We start from the raw sequence: 16,346 nt of genomic DNA on the forward strand, positions 1-16,346 counted from the left end.
GGGAGCAAGACATGCAGGAAGAGAGGTAAAAGCCATTAAAGCATGTAGATGAATAGAAATGAGTTAATTTAAGTTGTAAGAACTAGTTAGAGCTGGGCTGTGGTGGCACACACCTTTAATCCCAGCACTCGAGAGGCAGAGGCAGGCAGATCTCTGTTAGTTTGAGGCCAACCTGGTCAACAGGGTGAGTTCAGGGTTAGCCAAGGCTACACAGAGAAACCCTGTATTGAAAAACCAAAGGGGGGGGGGGGCTAGTTAGGAACAAGCCTAAACTAAGGCTAAGCATTCATAATTATTAAGTCTTCGTGTCATTTTTTTGTGAGCTGGCAGTCCCTGTAGCATGATTAATAAAAACCCAGAGACAGATATTAGAGTTCAAGCTAAAGATCAGAAAAGCAAAGCAGCCACGCCAATAGAGAGTTCTTATCTCTACCAAGGCTCAGACAAGCAAAGCGGCGATCCTGTCTTCAGAGTGACTGCAGACTGCCACGCTCGTCACCAAACTTCAGACTGCACTTGTCTCCTCCCACCTTATATTCCTCTCTCTACCCAGCCATATCACTCTGTCTCCACCTCCCTAGTGCCGTGATTAAAGCTGTGTATCTCCTGAGTGCTGGGGGCACCTTTGTGTGAATCTTATTTCTCTTTTTAGGCAGATTCAATCTTGCGTAACCCAGGGAGACCGTGAGTCCTGGGGTCAAAGGTGTGTGCCACCACTCCCTGAACTCTAGTGGCTTAGCTCCGCATTCTGATCTTCAGGCAAGCTTTATTTGTTAAAACACAAATAAAATATCACTACAAGTTCTGACAAGACCCAAGCAAACAAAAAGAAAACACACACCCAGGCCCTCACAGCAATACCCTACTCCCTGGTACACACTTGGGTCTTAGTTCATTTTTTTTCTTTTTTAATATTTGTTTATTTATTTATTATGTATACAATATTCTGTCTGCATGTATGCCTGCAGGCCAGAAGAGGGCATCAGATCTCATTACAGATGGTTGTGGGCCACCATGTGGTTGCCGGGAATTGAACTCAGGACTTTTGGAAGAGCAGGCAGTGCTCTTAACCACTGAGCCATTTCTCCAGCCCCCTTAGTTCATTTTTCTGTCACTATGATAAAAGATCATGGCCAACACAACTTAGAAAAGAGTTTATTTTGGGTTATGTTGGAGAAGGCTGCTCATTTGTTCCCAGCCTCCCAAACCCAAAATAATCACACAGAAACTGTATTAATTACCAATAGCTTAGGTGTATTTCTAGCTAGCTCTTACATCTTAAATTAACCCATTTTCATTATTTTGTATTTTATGAGACTCGTGGTTACTGACAAGGTTCCAGGGCTTCTGAGTCCTTCGGTGGGTACATGGCATCTTTGACTCTGCCTACTCTCTCTCTACATTCTGTTTGGATTTTCTGCCTGACTTTACTCTGTTAAGCCTTGGCCGAAAGCAGCTTTTTTATTAGCCAATGGCAATAAAACATATTCATAGCATGCAGAGGGGAAACCCACATCAGGGTTACAGTTCTAGAGGGATGAGAGTCCATCAGCATCATAGCAGGGAAGCGTGGCAGCAGGCAGGCTAGGCTACAAGGAACAGCTGGGAGCTCACATCTTAAATGGCAGACAGCAAGCAGAGAGAGCTGATGTGATGGAAGGCTTTGCTATCTCAAAGCCTGCCCCTAGTAAGGCTTTCTCCAGCAAGGCCACCCATCTTAAGCTTCTCCAGACCTCCACCAACATGGGATAGATCAAGTACTCAAATGCCCAGAAATCTGGGGGGCATCTTATTCAAACCAACTCAGTCCTCTACCTCCCATTTAGACTCCTTTCCCCTGTTCTCTTCTCGCCCTACTCTGCTTTCTTCCTGTTTACCCTGCTTCCCTGGCCATTTTATGTGCTTGGGTCTCTATGTCAGTGGTTCTCAACCCCTGACTCCTTTTGTGTGTGTGTGTGGGGGGGGGGGGCTTGAGTGACCCTTTTACAGTGGTCATATATCAGATACCCTGCGTATCAGATATTTACAATTCGTAACAGTAGCAAAATTAGTTATTAAGTATCAATGAAATAATTTTATTGTGGGGGGTCACCGCAATGTGAGGGGCCGACTATATTAAAGAATCACAGCATTGGGAAGGTTGAGGACCACTGCTCTAGGCGGAGAAGCCCCCTTGCTTTTTCTCTCAACTTTTTACCTCCACTTTTATTTCCCTAGATGGTTTTCTCTTTAAGACAAGACTATCTCAGAGGTATATCTTCTCCTACCACCATTCTCCACCCTCTTCAGACAAATTAAGATGCTCCTGCTAGGTGCTCTCCAGCCCCTCCTGAGAAGAGAAAGATTGGAGATGATCTTGAACTCTGATCCTTCTGCCTCTACTTCCCAACTTCGGGCATTATAGGTATTCAATACCATACTCAGTTCAATAATATGTGTATGGAGTGTGTGTGTGTGTGTGTGTGTGTGTGTGTGTGTTCAGAGGCCAGAGGCTGCACTGAGTCCTTTATCCCCCCTTCCCTTATTTATTTATTTATTTTTTTTTTGATTTTTCGAGACAGGGTTTCTCCGTAGCTTTTGGTTCCTATGCTGGAACTAGCTCTTGTAGACCAGGCTGGCCTCGAACTCACAGAGATCCGCCTGCCTCTGCCTCCCGAGTTCTGGGATTAAAGGCGTGCACCACCACCGCTCGGCCTTTCCTTATTTTTTGAGACAGGGTCTCTCAGTGAACCTTCAGCTCATTGATTGCCTAGATGGCTGGCCAACCTTCCCCTCCCCCACTCCCCCATTCTTCTACTTCCTCAGTGCTGGGATTGTAGACCTGCGGCCATACTTGCATGGATGCTGGAATCCAAACCCAGATCCCTTCTCTTGTGCTGTAGATACTTTACCAACTGTGCCATCTCCTTCACCCTGGACATTTTCCCTCCTGGTGCTGGAGATTGGACCCGGGCCTCCAGACCATGGAAGTCCTTTACCATCAAGCTATACCCTGAACTGATAATAATTATTTGATCCATGGATTTATTGATGACTTTCAACCATGTTGGATTTTTGTTTGGGAGATGTTTTTCTTTGTTTGTCGTTTTGTGATTCTGAGGCTTTAGCACAGTCTTCTGCTTGCTCGGCAAGAGCTCTGCTGGTGGGTTGTGTGCGCCCATTTCTCCTCCTGTAACACTTTCTGTCCTTGTCAGTGCACCATGATGGTTCCTCAGTTGGAACGAGAGTGGAACCTCTGAGGACAGACACTGTTATTTGAGCAATATTACCTGTCCAGGGCCCGGCTGTCCAGCGACAGCATGTCAAGTGAGTAGATAGATTGTTCTAGAAATGAGAGGAAGGGAAGATCTTCTGAGATAAAGAAATGCAGCCCAAGCTCTGTGGTACAATGGTGGCACAGAATGTGTAGGACCTGGGTTCCACCTCCCCCCTGCAAAGGGGTGGGGAGAAGAGGGGAGAAGGTGCACTGAACCCTAGTACTTGGAAATAGGAGTGTGGGGAGGAGGAGCAGGAGGGAGTGCCTCTTGCTGAGTATTTGCAAGCACCAGAGTGGATATAATGCCTAAGTGGGGTCTGTCAGTTTGCTTTGCTTTGGTTTGCTTTTATCCTGCTGGGGAATCTGAAAGAACCTGTGTCTGCTGGGGAGCACTCCAGAGCTCTAGACTGAGCTGTCTGCTGGGGGAGCACTCCAGAGCTCTAGATTGAGCTGACTGTTGAGGAGCACTCCAGAGCTCTAGACTGAGCTGACTGCTGGGGAGCACTCCAGAGCTCTAGACTGAGCTGACTGCTGGGGGAGCACTCAAGAGCTCTAGACTGAGCTGACTTGCTGGGGAGCACTCAAGAGCTCTAGACTGAGCTGTCCACTGGGGGGGCACTCCAGAGCTCTAGACTGAGCTGACTGCTGGGGGAGCACTCCAGAACGCTAGACTGAGCTGACTGCTGGGGAGCACTCCAGAGCTCTAAACGGAGCTGTTACTCACCCCAGACCTAAGGTTTGTTTTGGTTTTCTTTTTTCTTCTCTTTCTTTATCTTTTTATTATTTATTTATTTATTTATTTAGCGCCAGGGTCTCCAAGTTGGCCTCAAACTTGCAATGTACTCATGCAGAAGGATGAATTGCAATGTCCTGATTCTCTTGCATTCACCTCTCCAGTAGTGGTTCATACCTCACGTAAGGTTTTAGTTCCTAAACCTTTCATACACACACACACATACTATATTTATATGTGTGTACAATATATATATATATATATATATATATATATAAACATTTTCTTTCTTTTTTAAGTGAAATGAGTTTTTTTTTCCCCATTTGTTTGTTTGAGACAGCGTCTCATGAATCCTGCCCAGGTTGGCCTTGAACTTACTATATAGCCAAAGATGACCCTGAATTTTGAATCCTCCCACCGCTACCTGCTGAAAGCTAGGATTACAAATGTGTGCTCCCACACCTGAGAGACTAGGGCCTTACACAGGAGTCCAAGCTAGCCTTGAACTTTTAACAGTTTCCCTCAGTCCTTTTAACACTGAAAGTATAGAATGGAATACCACGCCTGGTACTCGCTTTTCTTTTTACCCTCAACACTAGCACAGTGCCTGTCGCAGGCTTAGGTGCCCAATCACTCCAAAATAAATGCAGTCTCTCCAGCTGGCTTTTGGGGTGACAGCAAGCTGGTCTGGCTCAGCTCAGGTGGCTCGGGCTCAGTACAGGCCACCCCTTCTCGTCTTCTACAGAGCCACAGTTGCTCCCAGGCAGTCACTGAACCCCACCCTCTTGGCTGGAGAGTAGGTGTTGTGCGACCTAGTTCTGGCCTTTGGGACAGGAAGGTAAGTACGCTAGGGCCTTGTGGGAAATATTTTTCTTCCTCGCAACAGGAAACCCCCAGACCTACTTTGGACAGTGTGCTGTGAGGATGTGGAACCTAAACGTACTGCAGCCATCTTGTCCCACAGGAGAAAGGCTTTCAAGTTTCCATACTGATGCTTCTTTTCTCTCCCGTTTAGTTTTTAGTTCAGTCGTTACCTCTTCATGAGCGAGTTCCCCGCTAGCTATGTGTTTCCTTTCTGTGACAGAAACAACTCAAGAAAGAAAGGTTTATTTGGCTCCCGGTTTGAGCGAACGGCCCATCGTCGCAGGGACGGCATAGCACTGAGAACAGCTAGAGCTGTGGTGGCAGAAATGCGTGGCAGCTAGTCACAGCTGAGAGACGAGTGCTGGAGTTCACATCACTTTGGGGCTCCAGCCCTTGGCGCGGTGCTGCCCGTATTCGGGGGGATAAACCTGTCTGGAAACACCTCCAGAGACACCCCAGCGGCGAATCTCCTAGGTGTCTCTAGACCCAGTCGGGTTGACAATGAAGATTCCATTCTTCTCCCTTCTGTCATTCACTGCCCTCTTTAAACATCTCATCAACTAAAATTAGCTTCTTCTTTTCTGGTGTACATGGTGTGTGTGTAATCCAGTTTGATAGGGGGAATCTTCTTCAATTCTCTTCCACCTTATTCTTTTGAAGCAGCATCTCAGTCAAACCCAGAGCTCACCTATATTACTAGTCTTGCTAGCCAACTTGCTGGGGAGACTCCTGTCTTTACCTTCCATGGCTAGAATTACATGCAAGCAGCCACACCTACCCAGTATTTTTATATGGGTTCTGGGAAGCTGAGCTCTGGTCCTCTTGTGGTGAGTGTTCTAACCACTGAGCAATCTCCCCAACCCTCTCTTACTCTTTTTTTTAAATGAGGAATTTTATTGAGATAAAAAGGGATGGGGGAGGGGAAGAGAGGAAGATAGAAAGGGAGAGATAAAGAGAGAGAGAGGAGAAGAGAGGATAAAGAGCTGCTCTCTTAAAAATATGTGTTTTTTGCTCCTTAGACAAGGACCTGGGCACTTTCAGTCCGTCTTTTGTAGCTCCTAAAACAGTGTCTCGCAGATGAACTTATTCCGTGGGGACTTATGGATTAATGGCTGATGGGATGACCACACGATAACCCAGGCTCAACAAGGTGACCACAAGATAAGCCAGGCTGAAAGTGACTCCAGGGCGGTAGAGCCGAGGCTCCAAAGCTTTGCTTTCTCTTTCACGCTCACACCTCATGTAGTTCCAGCTCAGGCAGCTGTTCTTGTGCAAAAAATAACCCCCCCTGAGATTTCCTCTTTCTGTTACGGTTTAGAAACTTTCGGTTTCTTGCTCAGGAAAGTTTCTCCTCCTCCTCTGATGATGGAGAGTGACAAGGGCAGAAGAGTGTCACGTGACTGTGAGATTGTGACACCACAGGTCCACACACCTTAGAGGAGAAGAGGAAACTGGTTTTGAAGTAATATAGGAAAGATATTGAGGGCCACCCATCTCTAAAACACTGCAGTGCCGTGGAGATTCTTTCAAGCATCTCTACAAGCCCTTATTTATCCAGCCATCCATCTGTCCAATTTAAAATTGCCAAGGAAGTATTGAGTATCAGAAGTATTGAGATTGAATTAGATGGCTAAGAGTTGTTTCGGTTTGTTTTGGTTTTACATAACCCAGTTTGGCCTCAAATCCTCAGTCCTCCTGCCTGTACTTCCCGAGTCCTGGGATTACGGGTGTGCAGTACTATACGTAGTTTGATGGCCAAGAGTTCTGATGAAGTTCAAACTCTGTCGATGATTCCCTGCCTGCCTGACTCCAGCAATTGCCCTGGATTCTGTTTTGGCTGAACATGCCAACCAAAGACAGTGGCAGAGAAATAGCCAGGAATGGCAGGACACAACTGAATTCCCAGAAGTAGGGTGGGTTGAGGCAAAAAAAAATTTTTTTTAGAAGTTTGAGATTAACCAAGGCAAGCTGGTGGTGGTGGTGCACACCTTTGAACGCAGCAATCAGAGGCAGAACCAGAAAGACCTCTGAGTTTGAGGTCAGCATGGTCTACAGAGTGAGTTCCAGGATGATCAGGGATGCACAGAAAAACCTTGCCTTGAAAAATCAACCAACCAAACAAAAAGATTAACAATGATTACATACTAAGTTCAAACTTGCGTGGGGTACTCCAGACCCTATCTCAAAACAATCACTCAAACAACAACAACAAAATTCCGGAGGAATTCAATCAAGAACAATAGCACAAATAGCCAAATCATTAGATCTTGGAACTAAGTAGGAGAGTTCAAACACAAAGAGGATGTAGGGAGATAGCTAAGGGATTAACATCTGGACATTCCAGATATCTAGAAAGTGAGAGTGCTGGGAATAACGTCATGAGCAACCTGAAACTCAGAGGTGAGGGGCCAAAAGGGAGACCTCTGAGTTTACTATCCATAGGTGAAGCTGCCCGTTGGGACAACATGGTCCAGAGAATTGGAAGAGGAAACTAGAGAACAGCAGAGCCACTCCTGAAATTTTGGCAGGGATGTTAGCAATGGGCATAGAACCTTGGTTCTGGGGATCCTGAGGGTACTCAGAACTGTGGCCACGGGATCCTGGGAAGATGATTCAGCCTCCTTCTGCCACATCTTTATTCTATAGGAAAAAAACCTGCCAAGAAATGTCAAAGACCAGCCTTGATGAAATTCATACATTCCAGGGTAGGATCATGAGGATTAGAATTAAGCAAAAGGAACAGAGATATAAGAGAAAGAAACACAGAATAGAATCAGGAGGGACATTCAGTGGATACTGAGTCTGCCTCATTTATTTTCCACACACTTTTATACTTAACTCCAAAAGGGGCAGGGGGATACAACAGACTTACTTCATTAACAGGATATAAGAAAAAGACTCGAATTCTCCAACCTTTCATCCAAGTGGAGCGGATCCACCTCTACACCCAAATTACTAATTAACCACACCCTAGGTCAGGATCTCTTGCTTGTAGCCATATCTGTTGTCAACAACTTCGAGAGAGCAAAAATAAACTCCAACTCTCTGGCTCCAGTCAAGGTGGAGCACGCTTACTTCTGTGGCCCTCACAAACTGCTGGTGACAGCCGGAGAGAGCTGCTTTACTGCCCTTAGAGTGGCTTCCCTGAGTCCTGATAGCTCAGCTAAACTCTGTCTTTTGTGTTTGGTTGCCTATTGGTTATTTTTTTCTTGTGAAACATGTCAGCTTAAGTGTTTATATAGCATTGAGATTTTAAGCTACCTCTGAAGGACTGGTCAGAGATATTAACATGTTATCACATGTCAGAGGGATCTGATTCATAATTCTGAAGTCAGTGACTTACACACACGTAAATTTATTCTGCGGTTTTATTTCTGATTGGGAACTGAGTTTGTTCATTGCTGTTATTTCATTTATCTATTTTTTGTTTTTCAAGACAGGTTTCTCTGTGTGGTCCTAATTGTCCTGTAACTTGATCTGTAGATCAGACTGTTCTCCAACTCAGAGATCCATCTGTCCCTCTGCCTTCTGAGTTCTGGGATTAAAGGGCTGCACCACCAGGCTCAGCAGTTATTGTTATATTAATACATAACATACTGAGCATTGTGGGTTCAATTTAGTGTGTCTGCCATAAAGCTAGATCTGCAATATGGAGATACTAAGTAGGACCTTTAAGAGATGGATGGAACCTTAGCAGTTCCAAGGTGGTTCCTGCCTGCAATTCCAGTACCAGGGAGATGCAAGTAGATCTCAAATTATAAGTCTGCTTGGGTACATGGAAAGACCCCCCCCCTTTTTTTTTTTGATTTTCAAGACAGGGTTTCTCTGTAGCTTTTTGGTTCCTGTCCTGAAACTAGCTCTTGTAGACCAGGTTGGCCTCGAACTCACAGAGATCCGCCTGCCTCTGCCTCCTGAGTGCTAGGATTAAAGCGTGCGCCACCACCGCCCGGCTTGTTTTGTTTTTTAAGTGTGTGTGGGGGTACAAAAAAAAAAGAAACTAAACAAGGGCCCATCGTTGGTGGCACACACCTTTAATCCCAACACTTAGGTGTCAGAGATAGGCAGGCAGATCTGAATCAGCCTCTGGTACCTAGCTGTATGAGACCACACACCCATTTCAATACATATACACAAATATACACCCAACACACATACAAGAAATGAAAGAGGAAAAAAAAAGATATTATGCCCGTTATAGTGGCTCATGCCTATAATCCAGCACTCAGGAAGCAGAGACAGCAGGCTAAGGAGTTAGGGAATCAAAACAAAGAAATGACTGTTGAGGTGGTTCAGCAGGTAAATGTGCTGGTCACATGTTTGGTTGGAACCTCCAGTTCACCCCTGTATGATCGGGAAGCCCCTTCCTGTTTCTCTCTCTATCCAAACCCTACCCGCTCAGAGTCTCCCAATGAAGGGAAGACACCAAAAAGCTCCAGTTCCACATTCTTGGTGGCTACAGCAGCTTCCTCCCCTGAAGTTGCCAGCTCCAAGTCCTCGCCTAAAGCCCTCAACTTCTGACCATACTTGGGCGTAAACCCAGTGTGTAGACACGAACGCATTGTCATCCCTTGCTTGCAACCTGTAAAGTCTCTGTGCTTTCATTTGTGGGCATGCCTTCTCCAGTCTTGATCTCTAGGACTGGAGAACCCACCCGGGAGCTTTTTTATTCAATAAGCCTGTTGCTATATTTTTTCAATCAGCTGGATCCAGCTTACTATGTTGATGGGGGAACATTAACAGGGGGCAGAAAACTGATTACCACAAAACCCTGGTGATCTGAGTTCAAGCTTGGGAAACTATGGTAGGAGAGAAAAATCTCCCAAAAGTTGATTTCTGACCTCTGAACATATGTTGTACATGGTAAGTATTTTGAAAATCCCTGGTTTGGGGGTTCCTCTGCTGATGCAATAAGTCAAACTGAATTAATAAGACCAGATTTAATAAACAGAGCAAAGCAATTCCGTGGTGACTCTCAGAAAGACAGGAGAGAAATCTCATGTGGTAGACCTAGGGACCAGGTCTTAAATACCCTGTAGGTGTGGTCTTGAGTAGCTCTTGGGGAGGAACTGATCCTTGGTGAGCTTTTTGAGGGGCAGGCTTTCTGGAATGGGAGGAGTGAAACCAGGGTGGAGAGTCCCAACAGTGCACTCATGTCACACACACACACACACACACACACACACACACACACACACGCTAATAATATAAGTAAAATGAATTTTAAAAGAAAAAATACTAAATAACATCATTGAATAAGCAACACCTATAATGTGCACATATATTTCTTGTTCTATGATGCTCCTACTCAAGAAACCCATTTTTTTGTTTTGTCTTGTTTTTGAGACAGGGTTACTCTGTGTAGATCTGGCTATCCTGGAACGTGCTATGTAGAACAAGCTAGCCTTGAATTCAGAGATCCACCTGTCTCCTGAGTGCTGGGATTAAAGGCATGTACCACCCCTGCCTGGCTTTCAACAAACCCATCTTAAACTGTTCCTAATAAGTTGGAGGGGCAGTGAATAATTCACCTAACCTGCCAAGTGAAGTCCTTGGAGGACTGTCACTGCATAGCATGGCCAGAGCACATCCTGTGGCCCGTCACCAGCCCCAGGTGAGATTAAAATATAAAATTTAATTTCCACAGAATGTGTTTGCTTTTTATAGCATTGTAAAGTATATCTGTCATAGTTCTTGAGAGTAATAGAACTTATAAAATGAATCTCTATTCATTTTATGTATATGTATATTGTATATATATAAAGATTATGTGCAAAATTATATATATATATATATATATATATATATATATATATATATATAGAGAGAGAGAGAGAGAGAGATTAAGGTGTGTCTTCCTACCTTAAAGATCCAGATTAGAAGTGAATCTTCCTACTTCAAATTAAATAAAAATTCCACCACTTTTAGATGTTGTTTCAAACTGACAACCAAGAATAGCCATCACAAGTCCATTTCTTGTCAATTGAACACACATGGTCATATCTCATTATACTTCAGGATGGTGGGAAACATGGCAAAACCGATGGATCCCATGATCATGGGCTCACCATGGCACTTCTCTGAAGTGAGTTCCTATTGAGAGCTGTGAACCTCCAGATCCTGAATTTCTTGTAAACAACTTGGTTTTCCCTGATCTGAGTGCCTACAGCTGCTCTGAGCATGAGACCCTCAAGAGTTCCTGATGGCAGGGGAATGGTTTCTGGTACATTTGGCTGGGGCGTGGCTATCTCTATATAAGCTTCCCCTGAACACAATAAAGGGGGCATTCTTGGGGCATTCTGGCATCAAGGATGACCTGTGTCTCTGTCTGTGAGTCTTTGTGTGTTTCAATCTCCAGCCCCTTGCCCAGTTCACTAACTGTATGGCGGCACATAGAGCACAGACGGGCATGGTGTCTTCGTCAGAAACAATACTGTGTGGAATTCCATGATGGTGGATTTGGCATTCAATAAAGTCTGTGCACTGGTGGTTTTGGCTGAAGCATCACAGACAGGAAAGGCAAATCCATAACCAGAATAAGGATCGACTCCAGTAAGGACAAAGTAATGTCCTTTCCATGGGGGAAGTGGTCCACTGTAGTCAACGTGATACCTGGTCACTGGCTTGTCATCCCAGGGAATGGGTCACCCCAGGAAATGGTGCCTTATCGGGGGCTCAAGGTTGGTCTGTGCTATTGGCAGATCTGGCACACAGCAGTAGATGTCTATGTCATCAAGGGTAACCCCATCTCTGCCACCATGGCCACTTCATTCATGGGGGGCCATGACAACCTGAAGAAAGGCGGACTGTCCACAGAGCATCTTTTGATGAGCATTCGCATGGGACACAAGCATCTTAACATTTTTCAACCATTTGGAGAGACCTATCCACATACTTCTTTTCCAGATGTCTTTCTGTCCAATTTCCAATCACGCTGTTTCCAAGCTCCTGACCATCTGGTCAGTCCACTGGCTACAGCCCATGAATCAGTGAACAACTGCTCATCTGGACATGTCTCCCACCAAACAAACTATATAACCATGCGTACTGCCCAAAATTCTGCCCACCATGAAGAATTCACCAGTATCTTTTAGGGTCGTCCCAGAACGGGACTGTCGTGCTGCAGCTGTCCACTTCTGAGTGGTGCCTGCATGTCAGGCAGAGCCATCAGTAAATCAGGCGGTAGTCTTCTCTTCCCCAGTCAGCCGATCCCAGGGAACAACCCATGACCCTATGGGTGAATGCTTGGCAGCAGATGACATTATAATGGGAGTAGAAACCATAGGCATTTGGGCAACTTCTTCATGTAACTTGCTTGTGCCTTTAGGACCTGTATATATGGGCCTGATCACTTATGTACCACTTCCATTAGATAGTAGATTGCTGCTGTGCACGTCTTACTTGATGGCTTGTTGGGTCAGATAACACACAGCTCATGATGGGCAGTCCAGGTCACATGATAACTTGGTAGCCCATTGCCAAACTTTCAGTTTCTACTGAGGCCCAAGGGCAGGTTCAGAGTTGTATGTCAAAGGGAGAATAGTTGTCTGCAGATGATGCAGAGAATTGTTCCAAAATCCGAAGGATTTCTGATATGATCCACCTATAGGGGCCTGCCGGAGACTCTGAACAGCATCCCTACCTGCCTCTGACCTGTCATGTACCAGTAGGTACCAGTAGGTCTCCTGGAGCATATGGTCCAAGTGGTAGGGCAGCCTGCATAGGAGCCTGGACCTGTTGAAGAGCATTCTTCTGCTCCAGGCCCCACACAAACCTTTCCCAGTCTCTTGGTATATGGGCCAGAGGAGCACAGTCAAGTGAGAGATGTGCTATCTCCAGAATTCAAAGAGGCCAGTAAATGTTCTTCTTTCTGGGTGGTGGGAGGGGCCAGGCGCAATAACTTATCTTTAACCCTAGAAGGAGTGTCTCTGCAGGCCCCATACCAGCGGGCTCCTAAGAATTTCACTAATATAGGAGGTCCTTGAATTTTGGTTGGATTTATTTCCCATACTCTGATGTACATATGGGTTATGAATGAGTTCAAAGTGATTGCTACTTCTTACTTACTTGGTCCAGTCAACATAATATTGTTAATATAGTGAGTTATTATATGTTTCTGGAAGAGGCAATCAAGATCTCTTCTAACTAGGCTATGACACAAAACTGGAGAGTTAATATATTTTTGAGGTAAAACTATAAAGGTATACTGCTGGACTTGCCAACTGAAAGCATACTTCTTTCTTTTGGCCCTTGCAGACAGGCACTGAGAATAAAGCATTTGCTATATCCATGGCTACACACCATGTACCAAGAATGGGGCAGAGGTCTTTATCAGCTTTGGAAAGAAAGATTGACTGAAAGTACATGAAAATGATTGGAGTGGTTTGTCTTGATGGTTGGTGGACAGGGGAATTTTTTCTTTGCATTTCAATACTCTGATGTAGTCTTTCTTTAATGAACACACTCTTCAGAAACAAGGAAAAAAGTGTTTCTACAAAAGTAGCTAGAAAGAAGTGGGTAATTTTTGTCTAAAGAAATGCAAAATTGGTCCCTTGAAAGCACCCCAGACTCAGGCACCTGGAAAGGGGGCAAGGGAGAGGAGAGGAGGTGGGAGGTAAGAAGCCTGGATGAAACAATTATCTTTTAAGTTTTCAGCGGCCGCTTGAATGGTTGGGCCTGCTCAGTTTCTAGAAACTAGAATTCTTCCTCAAAATCTCTTTCTACTTGAAAACCTTTCCAAGCAGAAAAAGCTGAAAACCAGAGGAGCCAGCAAATTAGACTGAACAGAGCCCAAGTTCCTATTTTTAAAGGCACGTACTTCCTGGGGCCCAGGGTCTAATCTTCCTCTCTAAGTTCCTTTGCCAGGATCTATTGGGTCCAAGGGCAACAAAAGAGGAGTCGGCATTTGGGACCATGAATGTGAGAGACCTCCCCAGTACACCGGAACACCTGCCTGGGTCTCCTCAGCTCGAGGGCCTCTAGCTCCCAGGGTCTCTCTTTCAAGATTGTTGTCTGTTATTGTTCTGAAGGTTTTCTGGGTAACTATAAGCAACAGAACTTGTTAGTTCCTCTTAAGATTGCCCACTCCTCCCCACCCTTATTTCTCACCTCCCAGCATCCTGTTTGTCTCCCTGACTTGGTTCCCCTGCCCCGCCCCTAGCCCCCACCCAGCTGCCAGTCCCCTGAGCCAGGCTTTCCTTCCCTCAGTTAATTCGTGTGAACCCTTTTCACTTTATCCTGTGTACTTGGACCAAACACACCATGCATGCGCCTATTCGGTGCTTTTGAATTTCTTCAATTTTTAACTCACTGGGCCATTTGTTTTTCTCTCACGAAAATACCTAAAGCATAGTTCGAGCTGGTGTTTGTCTCTTCCTTCCCTTCCCTTGAGATAATGTATTTATAGAGCATGGAAATGCAGGGGAATAAGAGGAAAATGTGGAAGTAAGGAAATGTGGGCAGTCATGGTTTAGATATGCAGTCTCCTAAAAGTCTCTGTGAAGGCTTAGCGTCCAGCCGGTCAGTCCAGGCCTTGAGAGGTTGAGTGGATCACCAATGCGCTGACCTGCTCAATGGATGTTCTTATCCACAGGTTGAAGGATAATCTGATGACGTTGTTTGGAGACTTTCACAGGAGGGGCCTAGTTAGAGGAAATAGGTCCCTGGAGGTGTGTCACTGAGGGCTTTCTCTTGTTGTTCTCCATCTTCTGCTGAGGATGGGTCCACAGCTCTGCTCTGTCCTACCTTCACCCTTGACCCAACCTTGTCCAGATCCACAGTGAACAATGGGACAAGTATCTGGATGGGAACCCACAAAGCTGGGGCCAGAATAAATCTGTCCTTGCATCTTGTTTGTCTCGGGAATTTGTTGCTGTTACAAGAAACTGATTAACATGGATAAATTTGAACCAAGTACAGGGCATTTTTAGTGATCTTTGCCTATTTAAAAGTATCTGGTCATGACATGGTTTGAACCATGTAATACACTGCAGTTATGTTCACATCAGTATGACATTTAGTTTATTAGATAAAAAACACATTTCTTTATTTAGAGAGAGCGAGGGAGAGAGTGTGTGCCATGGTGGACGAGGACAACTTTATAGCTTTGTGGGGTTGGTTTTTTCCTTCCACTGTGTGTTTGGGTTCAAAAAATCAAACTGAGTTCATAAGGGTTGGCAGCAAGTGCCTGTATCTACTGAGTCTTTTCACAGACTCAGTTTATTAGATAACAAAGAACGTTTTCATAGGTAGGACACAGCGGTACACACCTGTAACCTCAGCACTAAGAGGCTAATGCAGGAGGATAGCCATGAGTTCTGTCTACCTCAACCAGTGAGTTCAAGGTAATCCCATGCTACTTTGAGAGACCTTGTTTCAAAAACACCAGAAAGTCAAACCAAACCAAAACCAAATCAAAATAGCCACCAGTATTTTAGCCAGTTAGTAATCTTACATGAACTATGTTAGTTAGCTTTCTGCACTGTCATAAAATATATGAAATAGGGGCTGGAGAGATGACTCAGAGGTTAAGAGCACTGACTGCTCTTCCAGAGGTACTGAGTTCAATTCCCAGCACCCACATGGTGGCTCACAACCATCTGATATGAGATCTGATGCCCTCTTCTGGCCTGCATGCAGGCTGAATACTGTATTCATGATAAATAAATAAATTTAAAGAAAAAATATCTGAAATAATCACCTTATAATGAAAAAGTGTTTATTTCTGTTGTCAGAAGGCAGCTTGTTCATTTCCAGCTGCCCAGACTACGAAATAATCACTCAGAAACTATATTATTTGTAATACTATTTGGCCAGTAGCTTAAGCATATTGCTAGCTAGCTCTTACATCTAGTATTAACCCATTTCCATTATTTTATATTTTACCACAAGGCTCATGGCCTACCAACAAGGTTCCAGCAGGTAGCACACGTCTTTCCACTCTCGTGGCTACATGGTGTCTCGTGACTCTGCCTTCTTTCTTCCAGCATTCAGTTTAGTTTTCTCCACCTATTTCTACTCTGCCCTATCACAGGCCAAGCCAGCTTCTTTATTCAATTAACCAATAAAAGTAACACATATACAGAAGAACTTCCCACACCAGTTTCGAAGGTCCCAGCCTGGTTTCAGTTGGGCCCTTCCTTAAGGTAGCACACCAGGAATTGTTTACCCAGAATTAAGAAGCCAAAAACCTGGGAAGGGCTGTGTGTCCCACAGTCCTCCTTAAAGATATAGGTCAGTAACTTGAAAACCTCCCACTAGACCCCACCTTTCAAAGGTGCCACCAACTCCTAATACTGTCACCTAGACACCAAGCCTTTGACACACGGGTCTCTGGGGGAAATTCAAGATCTAAACTATGAACTTCTAGACTTTGACTCAATTATTTTTTTTTACATTGTTGTGGCAAATGGGTCTGTTAGTTATATATAACCTAGCTCTTCAAATTTTTCAGGTTTATAAAAAAATTGTGATGATTTGAATGAAAATGGCTCCTAT

This window comes from Microtus oregoni, unplaced genomic scaffold (genome assembly GCF_018167655.1).
Source record: "Microtus oregoni isolate MIOR12 unplaced genomic scaffold, Mior012 000021F_ref0000039, whole genome shotgun sequence".
NCBI classification, from domain to species: Eukaryota; Metazoa; Chordata; class Mammalia; order Rodentia; family Cricetidae; genus Microtus; species Microtus oregoni.